Raw genomic sequence first — 9,630 nt, forward strand, 5'->3', positions numbered from 1 at the left:
TCCTAGAGTGGACATGCTAGGGCAGTGTTTCCCAACCTTGGGCCTCCAGCTGTTTTTGGACTACAATTCCCATCATCCTTGACCACTGGTCTTGCTAGCAAGGGATGGTGGGAGTTGTAGTCCAAAAACAGCTGGAGGCCCAAGGTTGGGGAACACTGTGCTAGGGGATGCTTTGTACCAGCCAGGAAAAAACTTCCTGTTTCCTCCTGAGCTGGGACAGACTTCCTCTGCATGTGACTAGAGGTGGGCATGGTCTAATCTGGCCCTCTCTCTGCCCAGGGAACAAGAGCAGGACAGGGAACAAACCTCTCTCTCTTTCTCTCTCTTTCAGCTCTTCTCCATTTTGGTTTTCTATGTGTGAGGAGAAGTGACTGCTTGTCCGCAGTCACTTAGGAACAAACTCCTTTATGGGATAGTTCCACATGTGTATATACTTTTGTAACCTCAGTCTACCTTCAGGGATCCAACTGTGAACTGAATGAATGTGAGTAAACTACTTTTATATTGACTTTAAGAAGATTGTCATGTTTATTCTTTTTAAGAGGGACAAGAAGGGATCTTACCAGGAATCCTATATTTAGAGGCTAAAACTAGCCTGCAACAAGCAAACCGCTGTGCCTTTAAAGGGGAATGTTTAAACTCTGCTTAGATATAGAACTTGCTAATGCAAGTTAAGAAGGATATTATTAAACAACATATCCTCTCCTGCCTCCCTGAACATTACCACAAGGAGGAGGTGAGGAATATTTTCCTTCCCCCTGTTCCCACCACCCAGGGGAAGGTGTCTTTCCTACTCCAAATGTGACACCCAGATTTTGAGGTGGAAATGCTGGAAATAGAGGTTGCCATCTGAGCTGTGCATCAGTGCAGCTGGGACTCAGTCCATTGCTGCTGTGGGGTTTGGGGAAGAAGCAATACATGGTTTGAACACAACCTTCCTTTATTGCAACATAACTAGGCTGAAGGAAAAGCTGCCCCCAGCAGCTAGAACTGGAAGAGTACTAACAGAGCCCAATCAGGCCAGAAAGCACTAATTTAAGCCAATGGCTTACACAAAACTCCTCCCACGTAGGTTACAGCTTCTTTCATCCAAGGAGGGAATACTCTCATAATGCTGTCTCTGCAGTTCACTGGCATGAGCAGCCATCCTTGGCGGCTGAATTTCTGCAGCAACTGGCAAATATTATCATTGGTTTCTTCACTGCGCTGTTCTAATGAGGTAAAGGTAAAGGACCCCTGGACGGTTAAGTCCAGTCAAAGGCGACTATGGGGTTGTGGTGCTCATCTCGCTTTCAGGCCGAGGGAGCCGGCGTTTGTCCACAGACAGCTTTCTGGGTCATGTGACCGGCAGGACTAAACTGCTTCTGGTGCAAGGAAGGGAACACTGTGATGGAAACCAGAGCACACGGAAGTGCCATTAACTTTCCCGCTGAAACGGTACCTGTTTATCTACTTGCACTGCGTGCTTTCGAACTGCTAGGTTGTCAGGAGCAGGGACCGAGCTACAGGAGCTCACCCCGTTGCGGGGATTCAAACCGCCAACCTTCTGATCGGCAAGCCCAAGAGGCTCAGTGGTTTAGACTACAGCGCCACCCGCAACTGATGACTCCTCAGGTAGTGCAGCAGGAAAAGCAACTACTGGTTGCTCTAGTCTAAAGGATGCTTCTGCTGATGTCACTTTGAGAGAAACCGCACTCCAGTCAGGAAGGATGTGAACAAACTGATTTATTTTTTTCCAGAATTACTATACAAGTAGCTCACAACTTATGCACATTTAACTTGCATGCATGCATTTCATGCATTTTTCCATCTCCGCCAAGCTAAGCAGTTGGCTCCTTACCTCTCTCGCCCTGACCTAGCCACTGTGATCCATGCGACGGTCACCTCCAGACTGGATTATTGTAACTCGCTCTACGTGGGGCTGCCCTTGAGACTGACCCAGAAACTCCAGCGGGTGCAGAATGCTGCAGCGAGACTCCTTACGGGGTCTTCGCTGCGAGATCACATTCACCCGGTGCTATACCAGCTGCACTGGCTCCCGGTGGAGTACAGGATCAGGTTTAAGGTGCTGGTTTTAACCTTCAAAGCCCTATACGGCCTAGGACCCTCGTACCTACGGGACCGCCTCTCCTGGTATGCCCCACAGAGAAACCTACGGTCTGCAAATAAAAACATCTTGAAGGTCCCAGGCCACAGAGAGGTTAGGCTGGCCTCAACTAGAGCCAGGGCTTTTTCGGCCGTGGCTCCGATCTGGTGGAACACTCTGTCACAAGAGACCAGGGCCCTGCGGGACTTGACATCTTTCCGCTGGGCCTGCAAGACAGAGCTGTTCCAGCAGGCCTTTGGTCGGGGCACAGCCTGACTCCCTCCCTCGGCAATCTTCGCGGAGCTCTGGCCCAATGGTTGCCAGTGGCTTGAATTAATTAATTTTATAATGAATGATTTTAGAGAGTTGTTTGTGCTGTACTTTTGTACTGTTTTATTGTTGTTAGCCGCCCTGAGCTCGGCTTCGGCTGGGGAGGGCGGGATATAAATAAAATTTATTATTATTATTATTATTATGCAATCAGCTTTACGTGCTTGGCAAAAATAAAATAAAATTTAAAAGGGGGCAGAAAGGGGGTGGACGTCCAGGTAATAAGACTTGGAGACTGTGAGCTGAGAGTCACCTGCCTTTTAAGAGAGGCCTAAAAAACAGGGCTCCACAATGCAAGCTCTCCTTCTGAACTGCTGCAGAAGCCCATCCTTCTCTTTTCTCAGAGTAACATATAAAGACTAGCCAATGCCAACTCTGGAGCTGGCCCTGGGAGCCAGCATTAGCTTTCTCGAAACTTCCTCTTATTCAGGAATTGGGGGGGGGGGTGTTAACGTGCGAAGCAATATGATTGCCTTAACTGCTTCTGACATCCATAAAATCTAATGCAGTATAAAGTCATTTGATCTGAATTATCAGATTATAGAGAATGCTTCTCTAATGTGATGCCACAGATGAGGTAAAAAATAATAAGCCCATCCATTAATTCCCTCTGTCACCACTTAACAACTCCCACTCCCAGGCAGCACTGCCTTAACACTGTCAATATATGCTGCTAGATTTGCCTTGCATTCTCCACTCACTAGAAACAAGCAAACAACCATAACTCTGTAGCTTGAAAATACACAGACATGCACTGCAGAAAATAAAATGTTTCAAAACAAAAATTTAAAGGGAAGACAGGCATAATGGAATGCCCTCCCATCAGATGTCAATGAGATAAATAACTACAACTTTTAGAAGACAAGGCAGCCCTATATAGGGACGTTTTTAAGGCTTGATGCTTTATTATGTTTTTATATCTGTTGGAAACCACCTAGAGTGGCTAGGGCAACCCAGTCAGATGGACAGGGTAAAAAATAAATTATTATTACTGTTATTATTTTGTCAAGATAGCATGATAGCACAGTTGTTCCACTGTACACACTTGTAGTTTTAAAAAAATACATGTGCTGTTTTTCACCTGGGGACGAGCTCTGAAGAACAACAATACTGTAAGTTTTTAGCAGGGTTCAGTTTTCATTTGGGTGTATGTAGAGCAGATGTGGTGGGCCTCAAAATTAATGACCTCATGTTGCCCAAGCACTCTTGCCCCATAACAATGAAATTTTTATTGGTGCCAACTTTAATTTTTTTTTAACAACCTGACCACTGGGGGGGGGGGTGCCGAAAGGTATTCTTCTGCACCCAGGTCTGGAGCAATTGTTCTGAAACTTCCTGCTTGATGGAATTGTTTTGGGAATGATTCATCTCCTTGGCAACACATCTTCTGCAGGTCTGCCACAGAACTCCAACACACTGCAAATGTTTCGGGGTGCTTTACATACTCAGTTCAAAAGGGACACTAGCCAGGTCTCTTGAGTCTCATCGCTACCCCATATGAACTCAGAACAGGAGCTGGAACTCACAAACTTTTCAAGGATCTTTCAGGGAAGCTTGTTGGCCATTAGCTGTTTTTGTTGGAGGTTGAAGAACTTTTTCCAAATTCAAGGATCCTCAGAATTCCCTGGAGAGCTCCTCATTGCGTAAACCACACCATTCGTCCAGAAGTGAGCTTGAAAACCCTGGTACGGAGAACAAAATGGGTACTAAGAAATCAGAATGCAGAAGTTGGCCACACCTGGTTTAGGGGAGTTGACCAGAAAACCTGGCAGCCCCATTCCTCTTTAGTTTTCTATGCCTCTATGAATTGTATGACAGATGTTTCTTTTCTGCCATTTCAGAAGTGTTTGTTAGCAGTGTCATGAAAAAGAACACTAGCTCTTCACATGGAAGCAAACTGGAAAAGACCAGCAGGCAGTTCTGCACAGCTACCCCAGGACTGAAAGGCAGGTTCCACCTCCAGGTGTGAGTGGCGAGCAGAGAAGAAACCCTTCCGTTTTCATGCTGTGACAGGAACTAGCACAGGAAACCCTCAACAGGTATGCAGTCTGCAGCTAACAGACACCAACGGAGAATTAAGCAACTAATTAGTAGCTATATTGTGGAAAATCTAGGTATGCAAGGTTGTTCTTCCCTTTTCATTTCTTGATCCAAAGCTGTCAGGTGGTAATAATAAAGGCTCCTATTCTGAGACAGTTCACTCCTTTGTTTTTTTAAGCCAAAGAGGCTGCAACTTTTCTTCCACACCCCAAAATTTTTATGGTGCCAGAGTCTTTTCATCTTCTTTCGACGGCTACACTCAGCAGGACTGGGCTAATTATTTTCTTCCCACTGTCTGTACAAATCTCTTCTTTTTTTATTGTCAGCATGCTGATGGTCCAGATCAGAGTTTTAACTTTGTAGTGGGCTCTGAAAACCCTCTCACAGGCATGTCTCACAGCTTGGAAAACGTCGGCAAAATTCATACCCCCAAAGGTGGTCTAGAGGCCTGATCTTAAATAAAGTAAAGTAAAATGGACAGTAAATAAGGAACTGAGGTAGCTTTGAATATTGGAGTCACTGGAAGGGCTTCTTGTTCTGATATCAGTGCAGGGAGCAGGGAATCCAAGTCAGAGTCCACTTTCTGCATGGATTTGAAGACTGAATTTCTACTTTCTTCAAGCTCAGCCCTCTTTCATTCCTTGCACTTGAGTTCTCATTAGCATAATAAAATTGTAGCCAATGTCTCTCCCAATACACAAAGCTTTTGTTTACTTAATTAGACCATGACACTGATATCAAGAACTATGTAGTTTTGTGTACACCTACACACTGCAACCGACACACTCACCCAGTTTGGAAAGCTCTGAGCTAGGCTTTAGAAGAGAACACGCCCAAGAGGGCAGAGGGCTTTGCTCTGCAGCAAAAGCAGCCCTAGTTTTCAGCTACAGACTCAACGCCAGTTAGCTAGTGTTAATGGCCTAGCAATCTTCTGTGCACATCTCCTTTACAGTAAAGAGTTGGCCATAGTAAGAGGGCTACTTTTTGAAACCAAATGCAAATACATCAGTAACACCGGTTTTGAACAGATTGCCTGAGGTGTCTCTGATTCACAGTAGAAAGGAAAATACTCCAATACCAAGTCACAAAAAGCAAAACTTGGGGGGGGGGGGTTTGTGAGTGTGCACACTTTATTTGAAATATTTATTTTTGTGCACTTTTTTGTCCAACAGCCTATCTCTTAAGGGTGGGGAATTATTTCTGAAGAAGCATCTTTTGATTGGTTAAGTTTCAAATGAAAACAATCCATGAGGAGAAGCAGTTTTGGGAGCATCAGGAAGATTAAAGCAGAAGGCTAAGAAATATCTACGTCCTAATGCTTTGCACTAATGGGATCATTAATGTTACCACTTTGGTTTACTACCTTAAAATGATTTTATCTCTATGAGATGTGACACTGCTGTCAGGCGAACAGCAGCTTCCTGTAATTGGATACATATGAAAGCATCAAGAGCAGAACTAATCCAGTTCATGGTTCTGCTCTGGCAAAAAAGAAAAATAATCCTTTTGATATCTGATTTTTTAAAATGGCTTTGGGCCATTTTGGAAGGAATAAACAAAGGCAGAAAAGAGCTGAAATTATAAACATTTATTTGTTGTTGTAATTCTTTTTCATTTTTACCACCACTAATGGCATACCCTCAGTCTCAGAAAAGCACAGGTTAGTTGCCCAGTACAGTGGTACCTCAGGTTAAGTACTTAATTCGTTCCAGAGGTCCGCACTTAACCTGAAACTGTTCTTAACCTGAAGCACCACTTTAGCTAATGGGGCCTCCTGCTGCTGCCGCGCCACCGGAGCCCGATTTCTGTTCTCATCCTGAAGCAAAGTTCTTAACCTGAAGCACTATTTCTGGGTTAGCGGAGTCTGTAACCTGAAGCGTCTGTAACCTGAAGCGTATGTAACCTTAGGTACCACTGTAGCATATTTCTTATACTAAAGAGTTGTCCTCAGAATCAGAGCAATTGTTTTTTCTCAATACAAATGTGAGGGTTACTGAGCCTTCTCTACCTTTCCTGGCCTGTGTACGCTAAGCATAGAACCATAGAACCATAGAGTTGGAAGGGACCTTGAGGGTCATCATCCAACCTCTGCTTAAAAACCCCCCAATTAATGAGAGTCCATCACCTTCCAATGGAGTTCCATTCCACCAGAATGGGATTTACCACCAGAAAGTATTGACCGATATTTAGTCAGAATCTCCTTTCTTGTAACTTGAAGCCATTGATTCGGGTCCTCCCCTCCCGAGCAGGATAAAAAAAAAAAAAGCTTGCTCCATCTTCTATGTGACAGCCCTTCAGGTATTTGAAGGTGTCTATCATGTTGCCTCGTTGGGACGCGGGTGGCGCTGTGGGTAAAACCTCAGCGCCTAGGACTTGCTGATCGTAAGGTCGGCAGTTCGAATCCCCGCGGCGGGGTGAGCTCCCGTCATTCGGTCCCAGCTCCTGCCCACCTAGCAGTTCGAAAGCACTCCCGGGTGCAAGTACATAAATAGGGACCGCTTACTAGCGGGAAGGTAAACGGCGTTTCCGTGTGCGGCGCTGGCTCACCAGTGCAGCCTCATCACGCTGGCCACGTGACCCGGAAGTGTCTTCGGACGGCGCCGGCTCCCGGCCTCTTGAGTGAGATGAGCGCACAACCCTAGAGTCGGTCACGACTGGCCCGTACGGGCAGGGGTACCTTTACCTTTATCTTTATCATGTTGCCTCTTTTCCAGGCAAAACTTACCCAACTGCCTCAGCCGTTCCTCATATGGCTTGGTTTACACACCCTTGAGCAGGGGTAGGCAAACTAAGGCCTGGGGACCGGATCTGGCCCAATCGCCTTCTCAATCCAGCCCACAGACGGTCTGGGAATCAGCATGTTTTTACTTGAGTAGAATGTGTCCTTTTATTTAAAATGCATCTCTGGGTTATTTGTGGGGCATAGGAATTTGTTCATTCCCCCCGCAAAAAAAATATAGTCCAGCCCACCACATAGTTTGAGGGACAGTGGACCGGCCCCCTGCTGAAAATGTTTGCTGACCCTTTCCCTTGAGCATCTTCGTTGCCTTCTCTGTACATGTTCCAGCTTGTCAATATCCTTTTTAAATTGGGGTGCCCGGAACTGGACACAGGACTCAAGGTGAGTTTTGACCAAGGCAGAATAGAGCAGCACTATTCCTTCCCTTGATCTGGCTACTATACATCTGTTGATGAAGCCTAGAATAGCATTAGCTCTTTTCTTCTTCTTCTTCTTCTTTTTTTGCTACTACATCATACTGTTGACTCATGTGAAGCTTGTGATCCACCCAGACCCCTAGATGCTTTTTCAATATGCTACAGGCAAGCCAGGTGTCTCCTGTCTTATATTGTGCTGCTGGTTCTTCCTGCCTAAGTGTAGAACCTTACATTTGTCCCTATTGAAATCCATTTTGTTACTTTGGGCGCAGTTCTCCAGTCTGGAATCCTGATTCTGTCTTCTGTGGCATTGGCTACCCCTCCCAGTTTGGTGTCATCGAGCACCCCCTCGATTCTTTCAAATGCTCAGGAAATGATGGGAAACAGTGGGCAAATATGCTATAGATCAGGAGCGGCTTCCAGACGTGGTTGGGCTCCAACTCTCACCATCCTTGATTAATGGCCACTCTGACAGAGACTGACCTTGGGGGCCACAGATTAACCACCCCTGCTGTAGATCTGTAGCCTGAGTCCATCCACCTGTGACTAATCCCTTACTCTCCAGTGATGTTACAACTCCCCACCGCCCGGGAAGGGTGTTAGTTCCCCTAGAGCAGGAAGGAATAAGTTCAATGTGCAGGATATGTTGTAGTCTGGCGGTGGGGAGGAAATCAACAGTCCCCTTTACAAAACAAAATCAGTGACTCTAATGAGCTTGGGATGAGGCTGATTTCTCTCTGCATGTTTCTGTTTGCCTTGCTTTCTCTAAGAAGGATTACAGGATCACATCTGACCATGCAATGTATAAACTGCAATTTTCGAAAAAGAGGAATTCATGGAAATTAATTTCTCATCTGAGGATGCTGAGTGTAGACAATAGCAATTGAAGAGTACTGATTGCAAACATTATCTCTTCTGTCTTGATTTTCCTTGTTCTCCCCCCACAGCCTTCAATCAACATGACTGAATAGAAACCTCAGTGTTCAGTATCACAAGACATGAACTGGCACTTAGTCAACAATGCCTTGTGTTCTGTCAGCAGGCTTCATGCCTGGTTCTCATATTACCTTCTCTTTCTGCATCAATATGTATGATGATTAGCAGTAAAATAACAAAGTGCTTCCTTCTCATCATGATTCTCTCCTCTTTTTGAACCCCTGCTGTGGATTTACATTTTTGTTGTGTGGGTAATTTTGTCACCTGAGCTTAGTTTTGTAAACGGAGCACATTTTAAATGCACCAAAATGCTAAGAATCTGGTCCTGTCTTAGCATGGCAAGATCTGTAAGGCAAGGTCAGCTTACCATCTCCTGTGGCAGGTTTTAGATACCATTAAGAGCAAAAGGGACAAAGGAATCTGGTCCACTGTTTTGCTCTTGTGCAGCTCATTTCAAATTGGCTTCCCCAGGAGAGCTTCATGATAGCTTGCGCGCCATGTTAATTAGTGAGAGGAAGATGCAATGCAGATGGATTGATTGATTTTGCCTTGCATTGTTTTTAGTTGATAATGCCAAAAAACAGACCGGCCAGGCTGATATCAATAGGAATCCCCCCCCCCTTGAGGTTTGGAGGGGTGGTTTTCATCAGAACAACGGCATGGGAGGATTGTATTCTGCTGAAGTCCTGATTCTGGATAGGTTATCAATTAGCTCTGGCAGCTGTCTGGAATTTGAAAAAGATATGTGTGATGATAAATCACGTGTTTAATGGCACATATCATTTGGCCCTTGAATAGCTGGAAGTGGGATTAAACTGAAGTATTTTTGTTGCTAGGTTGGGCCCTGGCAGTGAGAATAAAAGGTAAAGGGACCCCTGACTGTTAGGTCCAGTCGTGGCCGACTCTGGGGTTGCGGCACTCATCTCATTTTATCGGCCAAGGGAGCCGGCGTACAGCTTCCGGGTCATGTGGCCAGCATGACTAAGCCGCTTCTGGCGAAACCAGAGCAGCGCATGGAAACACCATTTACCTTCCCGTCGGAGTGGTACCTATGTATCTACTTGACTGCATGCTTTCAAACT

The 9,630-nt window shown here is 45.4% G+C and overlaps 1 long non-coding RNA gene across 1 annotated transcript; it reads left to right on the forward strand.

Moving 5' to 3' along the window:
• Window positions 1-265: 265 nt before the first annotated feature.
• LOC310657935 lies at window positions 266-8,910 on the forward strand. The gene is made up of 3 exons (XR_014502016.1): window positions 266-484; window positions 4,258-4,530; window positions 8,560-8,910. It is a non-coding gene; the product is annotated as an uncharacterized lncRNA (long non-coding RNA).
• Window positions 8,911-9,630: the final 720 nt, after the last annotated feature.

This window comes from Podarcis tiliguerta (assembly GCF_965153285.1).
Source record: "Podarcis tiliguerta genome assembly, chromosome: 9".
NCBI classification, from domain to species: Eukaryota; Metazoa; Chordata; class Lepidosauria; order Squamata; family Lacertidae; genus Podarcis; species Podarcis tiliguerta.